The following is a 26,804-nucleotide window of genomic DNA, read 5'->3' on the forward strand; positions in this document are numbered from 1 at the left end:
ACTTGAAAAAAGAATATAGCCTAAGGGACTTATGGGACATCATTAAGCAGATGATAATATGTATTTTAGGGGTCCTAGAAATAGAAGACAGATAGAAAGGGGCAAAGAGCTTCTTTGAAGAGATGATGGCTGAAAACTTCCCTAACCTGGACAAGGAAACAGATATTTAGATCAAGGAGGCCAGAAAGCATCAAATTATATGAACTAAAGAGATCTATACTAAGACACATTATAACTAACTGTCAAAGCTAAAGAAAGAAACTCAACAGTAGCAAGAGAAAAACAACTTGCTACATGCAAGAGAACTCCTATGAGCAGACTTTTTAGCTGAAACTATACAGACCAGAAGGGAAAAGAATGCTATGTTAAAGTGCTTAAAGAAAAAAGAAAACGGCCAAGCAAGAGTATTCTACCCAGCAAAGTTGTTCTTCAGAATAAAAGTACATATAAAGAATTCTCCAAATAAACAAAAGCTGAAGGAGTTCATCAACATCAGAATATCTTATAAGAAATTTGAAAGAGATTTCCTCTAGTTAAAAGTAAAGGACAGATCATAATTTATGAAACAAAAGAAATATTAACAAACTTAAGAAGATTGAAATCACATTAAGCATCTTTCAGATCATAATTACTTCAAAGAAAAAATCAATTACAAGAAGAAAAGTGGAAAATTTTTAAATATGTGGAGATTGACGACCTGCTCCTGAAAACCAGTGAATCAAAGAAGAAATCAAAAGAGAAAGCAAAAAAAAAAAAAAAAAAATTACTTAAAGTTTTGAGAAAAGTAAAAATTGAAATACAAAATATCAAAACATATGAAATGGAGAAAACGGGGTTTTAAAAATGAAAGTTCATAAAATTAAGCACCCACATTAAGAAAATAAAAAGAGCTCACAAAATCTAATGTGTAGCCCAAAGCACTACAAAAAGAAGGACAAACTAAGCTCAAAATTAGCGGAAGAAAAGAAATAACAAAGATCAGAGCATAAATATAAACAGACTAAAAGACAATAGTAAATATTAATACAACTAAGAGCTATTTTTTTTTTCTTTTCTTTTTTTTTTTTATTAGTTGGAGGCTAATTACTCCACAACATTTCAGTGGGTTTTGTCATACATTGATATGAATCAGGCATGGATTTACACGTATTCCCCATCCCGATCCCCGCTCCCACCTCCCTCTCCACCCGATTCCTCTGGGTCTTCCCAGTGCACCAGGCTCGAGCACTTGTCTCATGCATCCCACCTGGGCTGGTGACCTGTTGCACCATAGATAGTATACATGCTGTTCTTTTGAAATATCCCACCCTCACATTCTCCCACAGAGTTCAAAAGTCTGTTCTGTATTTCTGTGTCTCTTTTTCTGTTTTGCATATAGGGTTATCATTACCATCTTTCTAAATTTCATATATATGTGTTAGTATGCTGTAATGTTCTTTATCTTTCTGGCTTACTTCACTCTGTATAAGGGGCTCCAGCTTCATCCATCTCATTAGGACTGGTTCAAATGAATTCTTTTTAATGGCTGAGTAATATTCCATGGTGTATATGTACCACAGCTTCCTTATCCATTCATCTGCTGATGGGCATCTAGGTTGCTTCCATGTCCTGGCTACTATAAACAGTGCTGCGATGAACATTGGGGTGCACATGTCTCTTTCAGATCTGGTTTCCTCAGTGTGTATGCCCAGAAGTGGGATTGCTGGGTCATATGGCAGTTCTATTTCCAGTTTTTTAAGAAATCTCCACACTGTTTTCCATAGCGGCTGTACTAGTTTGCATTCCCACCAACAGTGTAAGAGGGTTCCCTTTTCTCCACACCCTCTCCAGCATTTATTGCTTGTAGACTTTTGGATAACAGCCATCCTGACTGGCGTGTAATGGTACCTCATTGTGCTTTTGATTTGCATTTCTCTAATAATGAGTGATGTTGAGCATCTTTTCATGAGTTTGTTAGCCATCTGTATGTCTTCTTTGGAGAAATGTCTGTTTAGTTCTTTGGCCCATTTTTTGATTGGGTCATTTATTTTTCTGGAATTGAGCTTCAGGAGTTGCTTGTATATTTTTGAGATTAATCCTTTGTCTGTTTCTTCATTTGCTATTATTTTCTCCCAATCTGAGGGCTGTCTTTTCACCTTACTTATAGTTTCCTTTGTAGTGCAAAAGCTTTTAAGTTTCATTAGGTCCCATTTGTTTAGTTTTGCTTTTATTTCCAATATTCTGGGAGGTGGGTCATAGAGGATCTTGCTGTGATTTATGTCGGAGAGTGTTTTGCCTATGTTCTCCTCTAGGAGTTTTATAGTTTCTGGTCTTACATTTAGATCTTTAATCCATTTTGAGTTTATTTTTGTGTATGGTGTTAGAAAGTGTTCTAGTTTCATTCTTTTACAAGTGGTTGACCAGTTTTCCCAGCACCACTTGTTAAAGAGGTTGTCTTTTTTTCCGTTGTATATTCTTGCCTCCTTTGTCAAAGATAAGGTGTCCATAGGTTCGTGGATTTATCTCTGGGCTTTCTATTCTGTTCCATTGATCTATATTTCTGTCTTTGTGCCAGTACCATACTGTCTTGATGACTGTGGCTTTGTAGTAGAGTCTGAAGTCAGGCAGGTTGATTCCTCCAGTTCCATTCTTCTTTCTCAAGATTACTCTGGCTATTCGAGGTTTTTTGTATTTCCATACAAATTGTGAAATTATTTGTTCTAGTTCTGTGAAAAATACCATTGGTAGCTTGATAGGGATTGCATTGAATCTATAGATTGCTTTGGGTAGAATAGCCATTTTGACAATATTGATTCTTCCAATCCATGAACACGGTATGTTTCTCCATCTGTTTGTGTCCTCTTTGATTTCTTTCATCAGTGTTTTATAGTTTTCTATGTATAGGTCTTTTGTTTCTTTAGGTAGATATACTCCTAAGTATTTTGTTCTTTTTGTTGCAATGGTGAATGGTATTGTTTCCTTAATTTCTCTTTCTGTTCTTTCATTGTTAGTATATAGGAATGCAAGGGATTTCTGTGTGTTAATTTTATATCCTGCAACTTTACTATATTCATTGACTAGCTCTAGTAATTTTCTAGAAGAGTTTTTGGGTTTTCTATGTAGAGGATCATGTCATCTGCAAACACAGTTTCACTTCTTCTTTTCCTATCTGGATTCCTTTTACTTCTTTTTCTGCTCTGATTGCTGTGGCCAGAACTTCCAACACTATGTTGAATAGTAGTGGTGAGAGTGGGCACCCTTGTCTTGTTCCTGATTTCAGGGGAAATGCTTTCAATTTTTCACCATTGAGGGTGATGCTTGCTGTGGGTTTGTCATATATAGCTTTTATTATGTTGAGGTATGTTCCTTCTATTCCTGCTTTTTGGAGAGTTTTAATCATGAATGAGTGTTGAATTTTGTCAAAGGCTTTCTCTGCATCTATTGAGATAATCATATGGTTTTTATCTTTCAATTTGTTAATGTGGTGTATTACATTGATTGATTTGCGGATATTAAAGACTCCTTGCATTCCTGGGATAAAGCCCACTTGGTCATGGTGTATGATTTTTTTAATATGTTGTTGGATTCCGTTTGCTAGAATTTTGTTAAGGATTTTTGCATCTATGTTCATCAGTGATATTGGCCTGTAGTTTTCTTTTTTTGTGGCATCTTTGTCTGGTTTTGGAATTAGGGTGATGGTGGCCTCATAGAATGAGTTTGGAAGCTTACCTTCATCTGCAATTTTCTGGAAGAGTTTGAGTAAGATAGATGTTAGCTCTTCTCTAAATTTTTGGTAGAATTCAGCTGTGAAGCCATCTGGTCCTGGGCTTCTGTTTGCTGGAAGATTTTTGATTACAGTTTTGATTTCCTTGCTTGTGATGGGTCTGTTAAGATCTTCTATTTCTTCCTGGTTCAGTTTTGGAAAGTTATACTTTTCTAAGAATTTGTCCATTTCATCCAAGTTGTCCATTTTATTGGCATAGAGCTGCTGGTAGTAGTCTCTTATGATCCTTTGTATTTCAGAGTTGTCTGTTGTGATCTCTCCATTTTCATTTCTAATTTTGTTAATTTGGTTCTTCTCTCTTTGTTTCTTAATGAGTCTTGCTAATGGTTTGTCAATTTTGTTTATTTTTTCAAAAAATCAGCTTTTAGCTTTGTTGATTTTTGCTATGGTCGCTTTAGATTCTTTTTTTTTTTTTTTTTTAATTATTATTTTTTTTTTCCAGTGGGTTTTGTCATACATTGATATGAATCAGCCATGGATTTACATGTATTCCCAATCCCGATCCCCCCTCCCACCTCCCTCTGCTTTAGTTTCTATTGCATTTATTTCTGCCCTGATATTTAAGATTTCTTTCCCTCTGCTAACCCTGGGGTTCTTCATTTCTTCCTTCTCTAATTGCTTTAGGTGTAGAGTTAGGTTATTTATTTGGTTTTTTTCTTGTTTCTTGATGTAAGCCTGTAATCCTATGAACCTTCCCCTTCCCACTGCTTTTACAGTGTCCCATAGGTTTTGGGTTGTTGTGTTTTCATTTTCATTCATTTCTATACATATTTTGATTTCTTTTTTGATTTCTTCTATGATTTGTTGGTTATTCAGAAGTGTGTTATTTAGCCTCCATATGTTTGAATTTTTAACAATTTTTTTTCCTGTAATTGAGATCTAATCTTACTGCACTGTGGTCAGAAAAGATGACTGGAATGATTTCAATTTTTTTGAATTTTCCAAGACCAGATTTATGGCCCAGGATGTGATCTATTCTGGAGAAGGTTCCGTGTGCACTTGAGAAAAAGGTGAAGTTGATTGTTTTCGGGTGAAATGTCCTATAGATATCAATTACGTCTAGCTGGTGCATTGTGTCATTTAAGGTTTGTGTTTCCTTGTTAATTTTCTGTTTAGTTGATCTATCCATAGTTATGAGTGGGGTATTAAAATCTCCCACTATTATTGTGTTACTATTAATTTCCTCTTTCATACTCGTTAGAGTTTGCTGTACATATTGCGGTGCTCCTATGTTGGGTGCATATATATTTATAATTGTTATATCTTCTTCTTGGATTGATCCTTTGATCATTATGTAGTGTCCTTCTTTGTCTCTTTTCACATCCTTTATTTGAAAGTCTATTTTATCTGATATGAGTATTGCGACTCCTGCTTTCTTTTGGTCTCTGTTTCCATGAAATATTTTTTTCCATCCCTTCACTTTTAGTCTGTATGTGTCTCTTGTTTTGAGGTGGGTCTCTTGTAGACAGCATATATAGGGGTCTTGTTTTTGTATCCATTCAGCCAGTCTTTTTCCTTTAGTTGGGGCATTCAAACCATTTACATTTAGGGTAATTATTGATATGTGTGGTCCCGTTGCCATTTACTTTGTTGTTTTGGGTTCATGTTTATACAACCTTTTTGCATTTCCTGTCTAGAGAAGATCCTTTAGCATTTGTTGAAGAGCTGGTTTGGTGGTGCTGGATTCTCTCAGCTTTTGCTTGTCTGTAAAGCTTTTGAATTCTCCTTCATATCTGAATGAGATCATTGCTGGATACAGTAATCTAACTTGTAGGTTATTCTATTCATTACTTTCAGAACGTCCTGGCATTCCCTTCTGGCCTGGAGGGTTTCTATTGATAGATCAGCTGTTATCCTTATGGGAATCCCTTTGTGTGTTATTTGTTGTTTTTCCCTTGCTGCTTTTAATATTTGTTCTTTGTGTTTGATCTTTGTTAATTTGATTAATATGTGTCTTGGTGTATTTCGCCTTGGGTTTATCCTGTTTGGGACTCTCTGGGTTTCTTGGACTTGGGTGGCTATTTCCTTCCCCATTTTAGGGAAGTTTTCAGCTATTATCTCCTTGAGTATTTTCTCGTGGCCTTTCTTTTTGTCTTCTTCTTCTGGGACTCCTATGATTCGAATGTTGGGGCGTTTCACATTGTCCCAGAGGTCCCTGAGGTTGTCCTCATTTATTTTTATTCTTTTTTCTTTTTTCCTCTTTGCTTCATTTATTTCCACCATTTTATCTTCTACCTCACTTATCCTATCTTCTGCCTCCGTTATTCTACTCTTGGTTCCCTCCAGAGTGTTTTTGATCTCATTCATTGCATTATTCATTTTTAATTGACTCTTTTTTATTTCTTCTAGGTCTTTATTAAACATTTCTTGTATCTTTTCAGTCTTTTGTTTCCAGGCTATTTATCTGTAACTCCATTTTGTTTTCAAGATTTTGGATCATTTTTATTATCATTATTCTAAATTCTTTTTCAGGTAGATTCCCTATCTCCTCCTCTTTTGTTTGACTTGGTGGGCATTTTTCATGTTCCTTTACCTGTTGGGTATTTCTCTGCCTTTTCATCTTGTTTAGATTGCTGTGTCTGGAGTGGGTTTTTTGTATTCTGGAGGTCTGTGGTTCCTTTTTATTGTGGAGGTTTTTCCCAGTGGGTGGGGTTGGACGATTGGCTTGTCAAGGTTTCCTGGTTAAGGAAGCTTGCATCAGTGTTCTGGTGTGTGGAACTTGATTTCTTCTCTTTGGAGAGCAATGGAGAGCCCAGTAATGAGTTTTGAGATGGGTCTATGTGTTAGGTGTGACCTTGTGCAGCCTGTATGTTGATGTTCAGGGCTATGTTCCTGCGTTGCTGGAGAATTTGCTTGGTATGTCTTGCTCTAAAACTTATTGGCTCTTGGATGGTGGTTGGTTTCAGTGTAGGTATGGAGGCTTTTGGATGGTCACTTATTACTTAAAGTTCCATGTAGTCAGGAGTTTTCTGGTGTTCTCAGCTTTCGGGCTTAAGTCTCCTGCCTCTGGATTTCAGTTTTATTCTTCCTCTAGTCTCAGGACTTCTTCAACTATACAGCACTGATAAGAAAACTTCTAGGTTAATGGCTAAAAGATTCTACCCCATTAGGGACACCCACAGAGGTTCACAGAGTTACATGAAGAAGAGGAGAGGGAGGAGGGAGATAGAGATGAGCAGGAGGAGAAAAAGGGGGACTCAAGAGGAGAGAGACAGATCTACGCAGTTGTCTGTTCCCAGAGTGTTCTCTGTAGCCCAGTCACCTACAGAGATTCACAGAATTCGATTGGGAAGAGAAGGGGAAAGGAGGAAATAGAGGTGTTCTGAGGTAGAAAACAGAGAGTCAAGATTGGGAGAGAATAATCTTCGGTTTAAAAATAGGGCTTCTCTTCTTTTTTTTTTTTTTTTTTTGTAAGGTTATAGTGTATGAAAATGAAAATTAAGGAGTAGTAGAGGAGTACTAGAGGACTTTAAAAGAAATAAGAGAAAAAGAAAAATAGAAAATAGAAGAGAAAAACGAAAGAAAAAAAAAGAAGAAAAAAGAAAAAAAACGAAAGAAAAAGAAAAAAGAAAGAAAGAAAAAAAAATTTTTTTCCCTAATTAAAAAAATCGTAAAAATCTATGGAAATGAAAGTTAAGGGGTAATCGGGGAGTTATAGGGGAGTTTAAAGGAAAATAAAAGAGAAAAAAGAAAAAAAAAAAAGAGAAAAAAGTAAAATTATATCTAGGAGGTTCTCTGGAGCTGTTGCGGTCAGTGTGGGTTCAGCTCAGTTTCAGATAGCTCCTCGTTCCAGCTTACGCTTCTCCATATCTACAGGCCCCTTCCGGTGTAGTCGGTGTTTTCTAGAGGGATTTTAATCTGTTGCACCAGTCCCTTCTGAAGCGGTTCCCTTTGTTTATTTGGCTTCTGTTTGCCGGTCTCTTCAGAGCCTCATTTCCGCCCTGACACAGGCGGGCGGAGGTGGATTCTTATTCAGGTAGCTAGTTCCGTCGCTCTGCGGGGCGGGGCCGGCGCTGCGGGGCGGGGCTGGCGCTGCAGGGAGGGGCTGGGGCTGCGGGGCGGGGCTGGCGCTGCGGGGCGGGGCCGGTGCTGCGGGGAGGGGCCGGCGCTGCGGGGAGGGGCCGGCGCTGCGGGGCGGGTCTGGCGCTGCGGGGACAGGCCGGCGCTGCGGGGACGGGCCGGTGCTGCCGGGACGGGCCGGCGCTGCGGGGAGGGGCCGGCGCTGCAGGGCGGGGCTGGCGCTGCGGGGCGGGGCTGGTGCTGCGGGGAGGGGCTTGCGTCACGGGGACGGGCTGGCACTGCGGGGAGGGGCTGGTGCTGCGGGGCGGGGCCGGCGCTGCGGGGACGGGCTGGCGCTGCGGGGAGGGGCCGGCGCTGCGGGGCGGGGCCGGCGCTGCGGGGAGGGGCTGGCGCTGCGGGGCGGGGCTGGCGCTGCGGGGAGGGGCTTGCGTCGCGGGGACGGGCTGGCACTGCCGGGAGGGCTGGCGCTGCTTTCTCCGTCTGCGCTGCTCAGGCTCCCGACTGTTCTATATGGAGCGCGCCCCGCGCTGCGCGAGGTTCCAGCCCTCGGGTGTTCCACAAAAGCGCGGAACGAAAAGCTGCGCCTGCTCTCTGTGCCTTCCCCGTCAGAGCGGTCCAGGCAGCCAGGGGCTCGGTGGGCGCACTCTCCCCAGGTGTGGCGCGCCCCCTCCCTTCCGCGGACCCAGTCTCAGTTTCCGCTGGCGCCAGTCGGGTGCGCGCGCCTTCTGCCCTCCGCGTCCCCAGCCCCAATCCCCGCCCGCGCCGGTCGGGTGCCTGCGCCCTGTGTCTCGCCGCGACCTTCCCCTCCCCCCTGCCTCCTGCCTCCCGCGGGGCTGGGCCGGTCCGCAGCCTGCGAGCTCTTCTCTGGATTTTCTCGGTCTCTTTGTTCTGCGAACGGCCGGCAGTGTGTTCGGCCGGTTAATTTACTCTCTCTTTTGGTCTCCCACAGTTCAAGTTGGCAACTCACAGAAGCTCCCTCCGATTGTCCTCAGGGCACTCAGGCCCGGACCCTACCCCAAGCAATGCCGCCTAAGACTCCCTTCCCTGGATGGATCTCCTTCCTTAGCGCTTTTGTCTCACTTTTTATCTTTTATATTTTGTCCTACCTCCTTTCGAAGACAATGGGCTGCTTTTCTGGGCGCCTGATGACCTCAGCTAGCGATCAGAAGTTGTTTTGCGAAGTTTGCTCTGCGTTCAGTTATTCTTTTGATGAATTTGTAGGAGAGAAAGTGGTCTCCCCGTCTTACTCCTCCGCAGTCTTGGCTCCTCCCCTTCTAAGAGCTATTTTAAAAGATAAAAAGAGACAAATTGTTAGCTAGACTTAACAGAAGAAGAGAGATTCAAATAAGTAAATTAGAAACAATGAGGAAATATAATAACTGATACTACACAAATATATAAGTTGCTATGAGGCTACTCTGAAAAAGTATATACCAACAAATGTGACAACAAAGAAAAAGAATAAATTCCCAAAAGCATACAATCTACTAAAATTGAATAATGAAGAAATGGAAAATCTGACAAGGTAGTTGCTAAAAAGGAGACAGTCAGTAATCAAAAACTGTCCAACAAAGAAAATCTGCTAGAATCCTTCACTGATGAATCTTACCAAATATAATAATAATATTATATTTAAATTATATTTAAATATTAAATATTTAATTAAATATTATATTTAATAATAATAATCATTATCAAACTCTTCCAAAATGTTCAAAGGAGGAGAGAGCACTTCCAAACTCATTATAAGAGGCCAACATTACCCTGACACTAAAACCAGATAAGGAGAAAAAGTACAGGCTGTCTTCAGTGAACATAGGTACAAAAATTTCAACCTAATATTAGCAAACCAAACTCAACAATATTCTAAAAGTATCATACACAGTAATGAAACAGAATCTATTCCAGAGATGCAAGGATCATTAAACATGCAAAAATCAATAAATATGATGCACCACTTTAACAAAATAAAGTTTGAAAACCATATGGTCAGCTAAATCAATGCAAAAAAGTATTTAACATTTTAGAATTAAAACTTTCAACAAATGGGGTATAGAGGGAGATATCTTAAGAGAATACAGGTCATATATGACAAGTCCACTGCTAACATAAAACACATCAGTGAAAAGATGGAAGTTTTTCTTGTAAAATTGAGAACAAGTCAAGGATGCACACTCTCTCCACTTTTTAAACACAGTACTGGAAATCACATCCAGGGCAACTAAGCAAGAAAAAGTAACGAGAGGCATCCAAACCAGAAAGAAAGAAGTAAAGGTGTCTCTATTTGCAGATAGCATAATAATAAATATAGAAAACCCTAAAAAAAGCTACACAAAAAATTATTAGAACTAATAAATAAAATCAACATACAAATATAAGCTATGTTTCTATATACTAACACTTACCTACCAGATAAGAAATATAGAAAGCAATCCTATTTATAACTGCATCAAAAGAAAGAAATTATTAAAAATAAATATAAACCAAGAGGTGAAAGATCTGTACACTGAAAACTGCAAAACACTGATGAAGAAAATTGAAGAAATTGTCTTCAAATCTTGAAAAATACTCTGTTCACATAGATCAGAACAGTTAATACTGTTAAAGTGTCAATATATCAAAATATCCAAATATTAATAAATTGACAGATTAAATGTAATTCTTATCAAAATTCCAATGACATTTTCATAGAAATAGAAAAGAATCCTAAAATTTTTATGGGCCATTAAATAATTATATAACAAAAGCATATCTGTGAAAGAAAAGTTATTCTGGAGGTATCACACTTGCTGATTTCAGAGTATATTAAAAAGGTATAATAGTAAATATAGTATTTTTTTTTTTGTCCAGTTGCTAAGTCATGTTGACTCTTTGCAGTCCCAAGCGCTGCAGCATGCCAGTCTCCTTTGTCCTCCAATGTTTCCTGGATTTACTCCAGCTCATTTCCAAGCTCAGTGGGTGATGCTATCTTATCCTCTGTCACCCTCTTCTCATTTTGCCCTCAATTTTCCCCACCATTAGGGTATTTTCCGATAAGTTGGCTCTTCCACTCAGGGGACCAAAGTGTTAGAGCTTCAGCATCAGTCTTTCCAATGAACATTTAGGGTTGGTTTCTGTAGGATTGATCGGTTTAACCCCCTTGTAGTTCAAGGAACTCTCAAGAGTCTTCTCCAGCACCACAATTCAAAAGTAACAATGCTTCAGTGCTCAATATTCTTTATGTTCCAACTCTCACATCCATACATGGCTACTGAAAAAACCATAGTTTTGACTATATGGACCATTGTTGGGAAAGTGATGTCTCTGATTTTTAATATGCTATCTAGGATTGTCATTACTTTTCTTTCAAGAAGCAAGTGTCCTTTAATTTTGTGACTGAAGTCAACATCAATAGTGATTTTGGAGCTGGAGAAAATAAAATCTATCACTGTTTCCATGTTTTCCCTTTCTACTTGCCATGAAGTGATGGGGCTATATGCCATGAACTTGTTTTTAACACTGAGTATTAAGCCAGCTTTTTCACTCTGCTATATCCAACCAGTCCATTCTAAAGGATATCAGTCCTAGGTGTTCATTGGAAGGGCTGATGCTGAAGCTGAAACTCCAATACTTTGGCCACCTGATGTGAAAGTTGACTCATTGGAAAAGACCCTGATGCTGGGAGGGATTGGGGGCAGAAGGAGAAGGGGATGACAGAGGATGAGATAGCTGGATGGCATCACCAACTTGATGGGCATGGGTTTGGGTAGACTCTGGAAGTTGGTGATGGACAGGGAAGTCTGGCGTGCTGCGATTCATGGGGTCGCGAAGAGTCGGACACGACTGAGAGACTGAACTGAACTGAACTGATTGCACCCACATCAAGAGTTTCTTTAGTTCCTCTTCACTTTCTTCCATTTAAGTATTATCATCTGCATATCTGAGGTTATTGATATTTCTCCCAGCAATCTTGATTCCAGCTTGTGATTCAAGCCTGACATTTCACATGATGTATGCTGCATATAAGCATGGTGACAATATATAGAATTTTTTTTTTTTTTTTACTCCTTTCTCAATTGTGAACCAGTCCATTGCTCCCTGTCTGTATACTAATTGTTGCTTCTTGACCTGCATACAAGTTTCTCAGGAGATAGGTAGGTTTGTCTGGGATTCCCATCTCTTGAAGTCAAAGGCTTTAGTGCCATCAATGAAGCATAAGTAGATGCTTTTCTGGAATCTCCTTGCTTTCTCCATGATCCAACAAATGTTGGCAATTTGACCTCTGGTTCCTCTGTCTGTTCTAATCCCAGCTTGTACATCTGGAATTTCTCAGTTTACTTCCTGATGAAGACTAGCTTAAAGCATTTTAAGCATAACTTTGCTAGCATGTGAAATAAAGGCAATTTTATGGTTAAAAAAAAATTTGAACATTTTTTTGGCATTGTCCTTCTTTGGGAATAAAATGAAAGAAAACTGATCTTTTCAAGTCCTGTGGCCAAATCTGAGTTTTCCAATTTGCTGACATATTGAGTGCAACACTTTAACAACATCATCTTTTAGGAATTTAAAAAGCTCAGCTGGAATTTTATCACCTCCACTAGCTTTTTTCTTAGTGATACTTCCTAAGGCCCACTTAAAACAATCCAGGATGTCTGGCTCTAACTGAATGACCACACCATTATGGTGATCAGGGTCATTAGAATCATTTTCCTGTAGTTCTTCTATGTCTTCTTGACACTTCTTAATATCTTCTGCCTCTGTTAGGTCCTTTCCATTTCTGTCCTTTATCATGCCTATTTTTGCATGAAATTTTCCCTTGATAGCTCTAACTTTCTTAAAGAGATCTCTAGTCTTTCCCATTCCGTTATTTCCCTCTATTTCTTTGCGTTGTTCAAATAAGATGGCCTTATTATGTCTACTTGCTATTTTCTGGAATTCTGCTTTCAGTTGGGTGTATCTTTCCTTTTTTCCTTTGCTTTTCATTTCTCTTCTTTTATCAGCTATTTGTAAGGCATCCTCACAGAACCTCTTTGCCTTCTTGCATTTCTTTTTCCACTACCCTCGGTACAAAACTATGAACTTCTGTCCATTGTTCTTCAAGCACTCTGTCTACCAGATCTAATCCCTTGAATCTATTTATCACCTCCACTGCATCATCATAAAGGATTTGATTTAGGTCATACCTGATTGGCTTAATGATTTTCCCTACTTTCTTCAATGTAGGCCTGAATTTTGCAAAAAATTTGAGTAAGGGACTCATGATCTAAGCCAAATTAATTCCAAGTCTTGTTTTTGCTGACTATATAGAGCTTCTCCATCTTCAGCTGCAAAGAATATAATCAATCGGATTTTGGTATTCACCTTCTGGTGATGTCCATTGGTAGACTCATTTCTTGTGTCGTTGGAAGAGGGTGTTTGCTATAGCCAGTGTGTTCTCTTGACAAAACTCTGTTAGGCTTTGCCAATATTTATTGTGTATTCCATGGCCAAACTTGCCTATTACTTCAGGTCTTCTGACTCTCTACTCTTATATTCAATCCTCCATGATGAAAAGGACAATTTCTTTGCTGTTAGTTCTAGAAGGTCTTGTATGTTTTCACAGAACCAGTCAACTTCAGCTTTTTCAGTATCAGTGATTGGAGTATAAACTTGGATTACTGTGATAGCAAATGGTTTGTCTTGGAAAGGAACTGAGATCATCCTGTCGTTTATGAGGTTGCATCCAAGTACTGCATTTCAGATTCTTGCTGACTATGAGAGCTACTCCATTTCTTCTGAGAAATTCTTCCTACAGTAGTATATATAATGATCATCTGAATTAAATTCATCCATTCAGGTCCGTTTTTATTTCACTAAAATGTTCCTAAGATGTTCATATTCACTCTTGCCATCTCCTGCTTGATCAGTCTGATTTACCCTGATTCATGGACTGAATATTCCAGGGTCCTATGCAGTATTGTTCTTTACAGCATCAGAATTTACTTTCACAACCAAACACATCCACAAATGAGTGTCTTTTCCTCCTTGGCCCAGCCACTTCATTCTTTCTAGATCTATTAGTAATTGCCCTCAGCTCTTCTCCAGTAGCATATTGGACACCTTCTGACAGAGAGTTCATCTTCCAGTGTCATATCGTTTTGCCTTTTCCTACTGTTCACTGGGTTCTCACAGCAAGAATGCTGAGTGGGGTGCCATTTTCTCCTCCAGTTGACCATGTTTTGTCAGAATTCTCCACCGTGATCCATCTGTTTTGGGTGGTCCTGGACCCATGGGTCATAGCTTCATTGAGTTACACAAGCCCCTTTGTCACGACATGTGATCCATGCCGCTGCTGCTGCTGCTGCTGCTAAGTTGCTTCAGTCGTGTCTAACTCTGTGCGACCCCATAGATGGCAGCCCACCAGACTGTGCCATCCCTGGGATTCTCCAGGCAAGAATACTGGAGTGGGTTGCCATTTCCTTCTCCAATGAGTGAAAGTGAAGTCGCTCAGTAGTGTCCGACTCGTAGCGACCCCAAGGACTGCAGCCTACCAAGCTCCTCCTTCCATGGGATTTTCCAGGCAAGAGTACTGGAGTGGGTTGCCATTGCCTTCTCCGGTGATCCATGAAGAGAAGTCAAACATAGAGAAGAATTAATACCAGTTCAACACTTTCTATTGAAAAGCTGAATGCTTTTAATTAATTTTACAAAGTCAGTACTACTATCATATCAAAACCAGACAAAGAAATCACAGGAAAATAAAACTACAGACTAACATAATTTATCATTGCACATGCAAAAATTCTTAAAAATAATACCCCATATATTGCAACACATGAAAGGATTATACAATATGAGCAAGTGAGATTCATTTCAGCAATACATTATTTCAACAGGCAAAATTCAAACAAAGTAATACATCTTATTTATAGAATAAGAGACAAAAACTACTTGATCATCTCCACAGGTATAGAAAACAGTTGACAAAACCCAACACTCTTTCATGATTAAAAAAGCACTCTACTTTAGGAAATAAAGAAAACTACTCATCCTAGTAAGCTCAGTTCAGTCACACAGGCACGTCTGACTCTTTGGACTGCAGCACACGAGGCTTCCCTGTCCATCACCAACTCCCAGAGCTTGCTCAAATTCATGTCCATAGAGTTGATGATGCCATCCAACCACTTCATCCTCTGTCATCCCCTTCTCCTCCCACCTTCAATATTTCCCATCATCACGGACTTTTCCAATGAGTCAGTTCTTCCCATCAGGTGGCCAAAGTATTGGAGCTTCAGCATCAACATCAGTCCTTCCAATGAATATATTCAGGACTAATTTCCTTTAGGATTGACTGATTGGATCTCCTTGCAGTCCAAGGGAATCTCAAGAGTCTTCTCCAACACCAGAGTTCAAAAGCATCATTTCTTTGGTGCTCAGCTTTCTTTGTAGTCCAATGCTCACATTCATACATGACTACTGGAAAAACCATAGCTTTGACTAGATGAATCTTTGTTGGTAAAATAACGTCTCTGCTTTTTAATATGCTTTCTAGGCTTCTCGTAGCTTTTGTTCCAAGGAGCAATCGTCTTTTAATTTCATGGCTGCAGTCACCATCTGCAGTGATTTTGGAGCCCGCCAAAATAAAGTCTGTCACTGTTTCCATTGTTTTCCCATCCATTTGCCATGAAGTGATGGGATCAGATGCCATGATCTTAGTTTTCTGAATGTTGAGTGTTAAGCCAGTTTTTTCACTCTCCTCTTTCACTTTCATCAAGAGGCTCTTTAGCTCTTCTTTGCTTTCTGCCATCAAAGTGGTGTCATGTGCATAGCTGAGGTTATTAGTATTTCTCCTGGCAATCTTGATTCTAGTTTGTGCTTCATCCAGCCCAACATATTGCATGATGTACTCTGCATATAAGTTCAATAAGCAGGGTGACAATATACAGCCTTGATGTACTCCTTTCCCAATTTGGAATCTGTCTGTTGTTCCATATCCAGTTCTAACTGTTACTTCTTGACCTGCATACAGATTTCTCAAGAAGCAGGTCAGGTGGTCTGGTAGTCCCATCTCTTTAAGAATTTTCCACAGTCTGTTGTGATCCTCACAGACAAAGGCTTTGGTGTAGTCAAAAAAGCAGAAGTAGATTTTTTTTTTTTTTCTGGAATTCTCTTCCTTTTTTGATGATCCAACAGATGTTGGCAATTTGATCGCTGGTTCCTCTGAGAATCACTGTCACTGAGAATCAGAGGAACCAGTGGTTTTTGTTTCTTTGTTAAATCCAGCTCGAACATCTGGAAGTTCATGGTTCACGTAATGTTGAAGACTGGCTTGGAGAATTTTGAGCATTACTTTGCTAGTGTGTGAGAGGAGTAAAAGTGTGTGGTAGTTTGAGCACTTTGGCCTCATGTTTCTTTGGGATGGAATGAAAATTGACCTTTTCCAGTCCTGTGGCCACTGCTGAGTTTTCCAGATTTATTGGCATATTGAGTGCAGCACTTTCACAGCATTATATTTTAGGATTTGAAATAGCTCAGTTGGAATTCCATCACCCCCACTAGCTGTGTTCCCCCACTAGTGATGCTTCCTAAGGCCCACTTGACTTTGCATTTCAGGATGCCTGGGGTGAATGATCACACCATCGTGGGTATCTGGGTCATAAAGACTTTTTTGTATAGTTCTTTTATGTATTCTCGCCACCTCTTCTTAATATCTTCTGCTAGAAAAGGACCTGGGGAAAACACATAGCTAACCTCATACATGATGCTGAAAGACTGACTGTTTTAACCACAACATGAGGAGAAAGACAAGATTTCCATTGTCTCTACTTCAACATTGCACTGAGGGGTTTTGCCATGGAATTTGGAAAATAAATTAAAGGTGTCCATATTAAAAATAATTAAAGCTATTTGTAGATGATATGATCTTTTTATGCTAATTTTCTATGGCTGCAATAACAAAGTACTACAGGTGTGATGGCATTAAAAACAGAAATGTATTGTCTCTTAGTTTCAGAAACTGAAAGTTCAAACTCAAGACGTCAGCATGGTTGACCCTTGCTGAGGGCTGTGAGCGAAAAATCCATCCCAGCCCTCTCTCCTGGCTGTCTTTTCCTGTATCCCTTTATATATCTTTCTTTTATGTGTGTCTCTGTACCTAAATTTCCCCCTTTATGTAAGAATGCTGGTTATATCTGGTCAGATTAGACGCCACTGTAATGAGTTGACTTAACTAGATTACATCTGTAAAGAACTTTTTTCCAAATAAAGTCAGATACTGAGGCATAAGATTCTGGAATATTCTGGAATATTCTTAGTCATATTCTAGAATTTAGGACTGCAATATAAAAACATGGAGGGGGACACAATTCAACTCATAACACTTGTATATAGAAAATCCTAAGAAACCCACTAAAAATTTGTTATAACAAATGAATGAATTTATAATAATTATAAGATATGATTAGTATGCAAAAATTCACTATGAAACTAGTGTAAAGAACAATAAGAAACCAAAATGAAATTAATAAAAGAATCAATTTAAATAACATGAAATTATGAATAAATTTAACAAAATAAATACAAGACTTGTACAATGAACAGTACAAAACTTCACTGAAAGATGTTAAAGAACACTTAAACTAATGGAAAGACTTCACGTATACAAGAAACATGCAACATGTTCTACAGATTCAATGCAATACTTATAAAAACCAAAGCTAGGTTCTTTGCAGAAACTGACAAGCTCATCCTAAAATTTACATGAAAATTCAAAGGACTTAAAAGAGCCAAAATGTAAGCATAAACTTGGAGGACTCACCTTACAGGTTTCAAAGCTTATTGCAAAACTAAAGTAGTTGGAGGCAGGAGTATACAGCTGAGAAAAAGTGGTGCAGGGAAAATCAGAAAACTACATGCAAGAGAATGAGATTAGAAAACTGTCTAACATCATATATAAAAAATAAGCTAACATGGATTAAACACTATAAAATTCCTAGAAGAGAATATAAGCAGAACACTTTTACATAAATAGCAGCAACATTTTTTTGGATCTGTCTCTTACAGCAAAGGAAACAAAAACAAAAGTAAATAAATGGAACATAATTAAAAGCATTTGCACAGTAAAGGAAACTGTTGACAAAATGAAAAGACAACCTATTGAATGGGAGAAGATATTTGCAAAGAATGTGACCAATAATTGGCTAATATGCAACATAGTCCTACAATTCAACACCAAAAAAAAAAAAAAGATTAAAAAATGGGCAGAAGAACTGAATGGACATTTTTCCAAAAAAGAAATTCAGATGGCCAATAGGCACATGTAAATATACTCAACATTGATAATCATCAGGGAAATAAAAATCAAAACCACAATGAAATATCACCTCACACCTGTCAAAATAGTTATCATCAAAAATAACACAAATAACAAATGCTAGTGAGGATGAGGATAAAAAGGAACTCTCACACAGTTGATGGGAAAATAAATTGTGATGCCACTTTGGAAAACAATATGGAGCTTTTGCACAAAATTTAATAGAACTATCAAATAACCTAGCAACTCCACCCCTGAGCATATATCCAAAAAACAAAAACAGTAATTTGAAAAAATATGTGCACCCCAATGTTCATAGCAGCATTATTTACAGTTGCCAAGATATGGAAGCAAACTGTGTCCATCAACAGATGAATGAATAAAGATGTGTCATATATATGTGTATATGCACATACACCATAGAATACTACTCAGCCATAGAGAAGAATTAAATTTTGCCATTTGCAGCAACACGTTTGTACTTGAAGGGCATTATACTAAGTGAAATAAGTCAGACAGCAAAAAATAATTACTCAAGTATATCACTTATAATGTGAAATCTAAAAAATACAACAAACTACTAAATAGAACAGAAAAGAGTCAGACTCACAGATAAAGAGAAAAAACTAGTGATTACCAGTGGGGAGAGATAAGAAGGAGGGGCAATATAAAGGTAAGGGAAACACAAAGGGGTTATTACGGTATTGTATGAAAACTGAAAGTCTATTTTAAAAAATTCCTCACATACACGGTCACTTAGTTTTTGGCAAATATCTCAAGACAATTCAGTGAAAAAACAAATAGGTCTTTTCAACAAACAGTGCTAAGATAGCTGGATATTTTCATGTAAAAGAAAAGTTGTACTTCCTCCTCATAGCATACACAAAAATAAACTCAAAATGAATTTAAGAGGCAAAAATAAAATCCTAAATATAACAGCTGAAACTATGAGACTCTTAGAAGAAGTCATAGCTGTAAACCTTCAAACCTTATATTAGGCAATAATTTCTAAGCTATGGCACCAAGAGCACACAGCACAAAAGGAAAAAGTAGATAAATTGTACATAATCAAAATTTAAAACATTTGTTTTTCCAAAGATACCATTAAGAAAGTGAAAGACAGCCTACAAGTTGGAAGAAAATATTTGCAAATCAATATCTGACAAGAGACTTCTATCCAGAATATGTAAATAATTTTCATAAGTCAATAACAAAATGACAAACAGTGAAAAATGGACAAAGGACCTACAAAGACATTTCCTCAATGAGGATATACAAATGTCCAATAAGTTCATGCACTATCTAGACACTAGAAAATTGCAAGGAAGAAAAATGGGGTCAGGATTACGGTTAGGGTTAGTATCTTAGTACTCTCCCTGGGTTAGTACTCACCTTAGGGTTAGTGAGTATAGTTCTCACCCTAAGTACTAATGATGAGTAGCTAGGTGAGTACTAAGTCACAGTATACTAGAGAACCCTGGGCAGAGAGCAAGGAGGATGTGGTTTTATGGAGCATGTCAGACCACATCTGGGGAATTGGCTCTAATGGGAACCCAAGGGACATTCTGCCAGGTTTACAGAAAAATGCTCATGAAAAGAGCCATCCCACTAATTTCTGATCTGGCAGCTCCCCTGGACTAAGAGGAGTAGAGGAACAGTTAGCCCAAGACACCGTTCAAAGGTGTGGATTAGATAAACTGCTGCTCGGCCCACCCTGATCCTGGGTGAGGGACCCTCTCCTGAAAGGGCCTGAGTGCTTGAGAAATCATCTGCCTAGACTCCAGAGCGTACCCTGGCTTAGGTGACTCAGGCCACATGATTCTTGCTTTCCCCATCCTTCACCATCCTGTCCTCAGATAGGCTGGTTTCTGCTGTCACCTGATGCACCAACTTTGTCAGTGCAGACAAAAGGAATCTGTTACTTTATTCCCCAAGATGTTCTGGATTCAGGTCAGAAAACCCGTCAGATTTGCTTCCTGCTGAGCATGATGACATCAGTATCTGGCCTCATCTTTCAGAAATTCCCCATTCTAGGCCAATTTTTTTCCTGTTTGTTTTTTCCTCTATTTTATTTCTTAATCTTAGAGCTGGAGGGGCCATTTGAAGTCCCCTGGTTCATACCTCTCCCCTGCATGGGTCTCTAAATATATCTGCCAGACCTCAAGCAAATCACAGGTCTTCTTGTCAGTGTCGGTGATGAGAACACCGGTCTTAGCATTAGAAGCATGTGTGGTTTTGAGGTGAGTAATCCATATATATAACTATTCACACATGAGTTGATCTAAATCTCCTCATCCCCCAAATAAAGAGAGATCTTCCCTGTAGCTCAGATGGTAAAGAGTCAGCCTGCAATGCAGGTGACCTGGGTTCGATCCCTGCATCAGGAAGATCCTCTGGAGAAGGGAATGGCAACCCACTCCAGTATTCTTGCCTAGAGAATCCCATGGATGGAGGAGCCTGACGGGCTACAGTTGGTGGGGTCGCAAAGAGTCAGACACGACTGAGCGACTAACCCACACCAAATGAAGAGATGATTTATGTTAATTCCATTTAGTGTTGAAGTAAACACAGTGTGCCTTAAATCACTTCAGGACCCACAAAAGAGCCACATCATTGTCTCTGTAACTTGTTCTAGTCTTGGGACTAGAAGCACAGCCCAGAATGCTGATTTCACTCAAATTAGCCATGTGTTCCATACTTTTCTCTTTAACATGAACTTAATCCTTCCTCCATCCTATCCTCCCAGTTTGTCTAATTCTGGCACATATTTTCTGCTGTGGTCCAGTGCTCTTCATCCATTTAGTCTTCATATATTTTGTGGTCATTTATTTCTTTGCTATGATTTAGTGCTTTGTTTTAACTATACCCGTGTTAGGTTTTACACTCAGCACTAGAATAATTATACTACAGAGCTTACCTGTTGGGCCCTGCACTATCCTTTATCCCACATCCCTTTTCAGACATTGATAAGCAGTCCATATAACATGATTACAACCAGGTGGCAAATCTCTAATAAAGAGGTAGAAGTGGTTTGGCACGTTAAAATCTATCTCAGCAAGTCCACCGAACTCAGTGACCCTTGGCAAAAGAATGAGAGAATCAGACCTCATCAGTGCCAAATAGGGATGAAAACATGCTGACCAAAACCTGAATGGGCTGTTTTATGTTTGACTACTTTCTGTGCAAACCCACCAGAAGCATTTAGGTGCCAGGTCTTATTTTCAGTTCTAAGCAAGGGGGTGTACAAATAGTCTGACAATAGCTGATGAAACATAGGGAGAAACTCAGAGCAGATATTCATCACAGAAACAGTAGTGAGTGCCCATGAATTCTAGCAACTCTCTCTTTAGGCTGTAGTGGTAACTGAGTAAAGAGAGATGAATGGACACTGTAGCCAGAAAAGCCTCTCCAAAACTTTGGATCCCACAATGCTGCTTGACCATAGAATTTCTGTAAACATACGACTGTTTACCTAAGATTTTGGGTGTTCCTTGTGAACAGAGCCTGTGATTTAATTTTGTAGCACACCACAGCTCTTTTCATTTTACCCAACACAGATCAGAACCGGGCAATTGCTTATTGGGTTTACTATCTGAATTAATGTAGTGTTGATGATGAGGAGCAATTGTTTTCATATTGCAAATTGCTATAACAACTGTAACTGAACTCACAATAGTTTTAGTTGTTTTACTTTTATAAAAAAGAGTAATATAAAAAATACAATATCCAGAATGATTTTGGTTTTCTACCCTTTTTTGTAAAATGGGGCAGAGGTCCATTTTATAAAGCACATTATTTTAACCACATTTAGCTGCACATCTGTGTTCACTTAGCACATCACATCATTGTGCAATGCTCAAGATCATCCATCTCCTGAGTTTTTCACGTTCCTAAACTGAAATTCTGTCTTCATTAAACACTAATGCCCATTGCCCCTCCTCACCCTCCTGCCAAGATCCTGGCATCTACCAATGTACTTTCTGACTCCATGAATGTGACTACTCTAGGTGAATCATATAAGTGGAATCAAATGGCATTTGTCTGCACTGACTGTGTATTGGAATGCAGTATTAAGGTTAATTTAGTATATATACATGAAAAACTCCAAGATTGTTTCATGTTTACCAAATGTTTAGTACACATACTTGGAAAAGCACAGTAGCACAAAATTTGCCATTGGCAGATGAACCTGGATAGCCTCATTGCCTGATGCCCGGTAAGATCACCAGTCTTTCTTGTTAGCATTAGCTGTTGGCTAACAGAACAATGGTTGTGTGATTAGGGACCATTTTGAATGAGACTTTCAGTTCTGTAAAAATTATAAATCTGACTCAAGAAATGACATTTTGCAGCAGCAGAAATCAACAAACACAAATGTGAGTGTCACCTTATCTCAAAAAATCAGCCTTAGAATTCCTTTTAAGATACAGCATTCTGAAAGTTTTAGGCAGGCACCACTGTGATCATGCATGTAACGGCAAAGAAAAGAAGAGATGAGCGAGCTGAATTCACCACAAATAGGGACTAGTCCTGCCAGAATATGTGGTGTTCTTTCCTTTGATTATGAACACATTTTTTTTCCCTACAAACCAGTAAAAAGAAACCAAAAACCCATCAAGATCTAGAAAGGAGATCAAGTATGACATAGATTTGAAGTTAGTATTCATTAATATTAGTATGTTGGAATTGTTCCTTGAAAGAATTTTGGCTAAGGAGAGAGAATCATCATTTTTAATCGATAATACTGTTCTTGCACCAATCACAAAAGCTAAGACATGGAAATAGCCTAAATGTCCATCAATAGATGAATGAAGGAAAAAGATCTGGCATATAAACACAGTGAAATGTCCCTCGACCATAAAAAGAATGAAATAATGTAATGAGTGAACCTGGAGTTTATCACACAAAGTGAAGTAAGTCAGCAAAAGAAAGACAAATAACATATGACATTACTTATATTTCAAAACTAAAGTATGACACAAGTGAACATATCTGAGAAACAGAAACGGACTCACAGACATAGAGAATAGACTTGTGGTTGGCAAGAGGGATGGGAGTGGGAAAGATATACATTGGGAGTTTGGAGATAGCAGATACAAACTATTTTACATATAATGGATAAACATGCTACTGTACAGCGGAGGGAACTATATTCAATATTCTATGATAAACTGGAAAAGAATATTTTAAAAGAATGTGCATGTATATATATATATAACTGAATCACTTTATATATATATTATGTATATATGAGCCAGTTTACTGTATAGCAGAAATTAACATATCACTAAATCAGCTATATTGTAATAAAAATATATATTGATAATAAAATACTACTCAATAAAAATAAGTACAACATTCTGATAGAAAAAGAGATCTCTGTATTAAGTATTGTTGAATTCAAATTACAAAATAAATTAATTACAGAACAGAATCTCAGGCAACATCTTTTCACTTTTAAAGCCTATATTGGCAATTTTGTTTTAGTAAAACATAATCCATAAGACATTATAGTGCATGGGTGCCCAGTTGCTCAGTCGTGTCTGACTCTTTGCAATCCCATGGACTGTAGCCCGCCAGGCTCCTCTGTCCATGGATTTCCCAGGCAAGAATACTGGAGTGGGTTGCCCTTTCCTTCACCAGGGGATCCAGAGACTGAACCCACATCTCCTGTGTTTCATGCATTGGCAGGCAGTTTCTTTACCACCTGGAAGACCCAGTTCTTATATTTGTATTCGCTATATAATTCTACAAAGACTGTAAGTATGCAAAGATTGAATTTCTATTTTGCACATACTTAAGCAACATAAAAAAGTGATTTCTGTCAACAGATAGTGTCAGAGTTTCATTACTCTCTAGAATTGCATTTCTCAACTATGCTGGCATATTACAATTATTGGGGAAGATGCATTTCTGGTGATTATTATTTAACTGCCATAAATTGAGGCACTGAACTCCAAATCACTTTCAGTACCCATCTCCCTGTAAACAGTATAAAAAATGGAAAAATAATAAGAATATAGAAAACTTGAGCATCATTAACCAAATTGGCATAATTTGCCTTTATAGATCATTACTTCTAACAGATGTAAATTTATTTCAATTGCAGTTGGAATCCTCATGAAGACAGATTACTTGTTAGGCCATTAAAAGACATTTCAGCAAATCAGGAAACAATTGGAATATTTTATAACATAATTTCTGGTTACAGCATAATTAGAATTTCATGTCAATGGGTTTCCCTGGCAGCTCAGTGGTAAAGAACCAATGAAGAAGACCTGGGTTCTATCCCTGGGTTGGGAAGATCCCCTGGAGAAGGAAATGGTCACCCACTCCAGTATTCTTGCCTAGGAAATACCATAAACAGAGGATCCTGACAGACTACAGTCCATAGGGTCATAGGAGAGTTAGACACAACTTAGTGACTAAACAACAAAAAAAGTCAATAGCATATTTTAAAAAAATACAAAAAAGTTTGGAAATTAAGATACTTCAAATTAATAATTGGATAGAAATAAATTGAAAGATAAATTAGAAAATACTTTGAATTGAATAATAATGAAATTACAGCATATCAGAACTTGAAGGATGGAGGCAAATAGCATTTTGATGAAGTTTAATAACTTCAGTTATTTTAGAAAAGAAAAAGGCTTAAAATCAATTATCCACATTCCTACCCTCAAAAGTTAAAAATGAAAAGCAATTAAACCCAAAGTAAGCAGAAAAAAGATGATAATAAAATAAAGTATTATTCAGTGTATTAGAAAAAATTAGAAAAGTTAATAGATTCCAAATTGGATACTTTAAAATACTAATAAGATTGAAAAATTCTTAGATAAGAATGACTAGAATATTTATTAAAAGAAAATATGCTGCAATCAGAAATAAAACCAAAAATATCTCTATATATCCAATGTTTATGACTGACTGTCTATCATTAAATTTGACAATTCATATGGTGGAGAAATTATATGAGAAATGCAGACTACCAAACTGATTCCAAATTAAACAGAAAATATAAAACAGTCTTATATTTAGTAAAGAACATGACTCCATATTTGAAAAATCTTATTTAAAAACAACACAAAATAATGGCGCTGGCTTGTGCTATTAAACATTTATAAGTGGAACTAGTATTTTGCCTAAAGAAACGCTATGCATTCTTTTCTTTTTCCCTTAAAAGGATATTGAGCCACCACAATCCTGATACCAAAACTTGAGAAAGTCATTATAAGAAAAGAAAACTGCAGATAATCACGTGTGGGCCAGTGTCAGGACTTTGTGCTCTCACTCCCGAGAGTGCAGACTCAATCCCTGGTCGGGGAACTGAGATCCCACAAGATGAGGGATGCAGGCAAAACAACAACAACAACAACAACAAATAAAACAGAAAAGAAAAATAACAGGCTAATACACCTCTTGAATAAACAACAAAGTTTTTTATTTTTTACTAAATATTACCAAACAAATTCAGCAATGTATAAAAAACAATAATGCATTATATGTCCTGTAGGGTTTATCCCAGGCTCCCCTGGTGACTCAGCAGTAAAGGTGACCCCCCTGCTAATGCAAGAGACACAGGCTGGATCCCCAGGTCAGGAAGATCCCTGGAGAAGGAAATGGTAACCCCCTCCAGTATGCTTGCCTGAGAAGCCCCATGGACAGGGGAGCCTGGCGGGCTACAGTCTATGTGGTCGCAAAAAGAGTGGGACATGTCTTAGCGACTAAAAAACAACCACAGCAAGGTTTCCCACAGGTAATCCTTTGATTTAGCCTTCAAAAAAATGTATCCATGTTATTTATAACATTAACTGAATTAAAGGAGAAAATTATTAATAGTTGAAGAAAAAGCATCTGTTGAAAGTCAACATCAATTCATGATTAAAAACAGAAAACTAGATAAAATGGAATAGAATACCCTTGTATTCCAATACAATTCTCAATACAATGCAGGACATCTACAGAAATCTTACAGCAAACATTGCATTTATTATTAAAATGTTGAACCCTTTTCCAAAAGATCAAGGAAAACAAGGATATCTTTTCTTACCATTTCAAATCAGCATTGAACATCCAAACAAGTCCAATAAAGTAATAAATATTGAAAAAGAGGTAGTACTGTAAGTATCCACAGATGGCATGACTGTGAAGCTAGAAAAGCTTGTGGAACATAAAAATCAAAACAAAAAAATTTGAAACTAATAACCAAATTTCTTTAAATTGCAAAATACAGCATTTAATAGCTGTTGCTGCAATTCATGGGGTCGCAGAGTTGGACACAACTGAGCAACTGAACTGAACTGTTTGAACATTTGGAAATGTTAGTATAAAGTCATTTCATTTGAAATGATATCAGAAAAAGATAACATACTTTTACCTCCTATTTGTTAGAATGGGTAACTTCTCGGTTGATAGAAATGTTTGATAATGGATTGTTGTGTGGTAACTATATGGGTGTAGATTTTACCAACTTAAGACTTGTGCATTTCTCTGTATGTCAATTATGTTTCAATTTTTAAAACGCTATTTAAATCTTTTGTGTCTTTCTGTTTTGTTTATTGACCTTCGGGATATGCTACTCTACTGGGTTCCATGGCAAAGAGATTTTACTATTTTTTGTTTATGCAACACTTCAATGGAGAAATGAATAAATGCTTATAATGAGGATGTAGGAAGAGGAGAACAAACCAAAGCAGATGACATAATTAAGACAGACCACATAAACTAAATTTTGCATTAAATATCTTTTCA

Source organism: Dama dama, chromosome 33, assembly GCF_033118175.1.
Source record: "Dama dama isolate Ldn47 chromosome 33, ASM3311817v1, whole genome shotgun sequence".
NCBI lineage: Eukaryota > Metazoa > Chordata > Mammalia > Artiodactyla > Cervidae > Dama > Dama dama.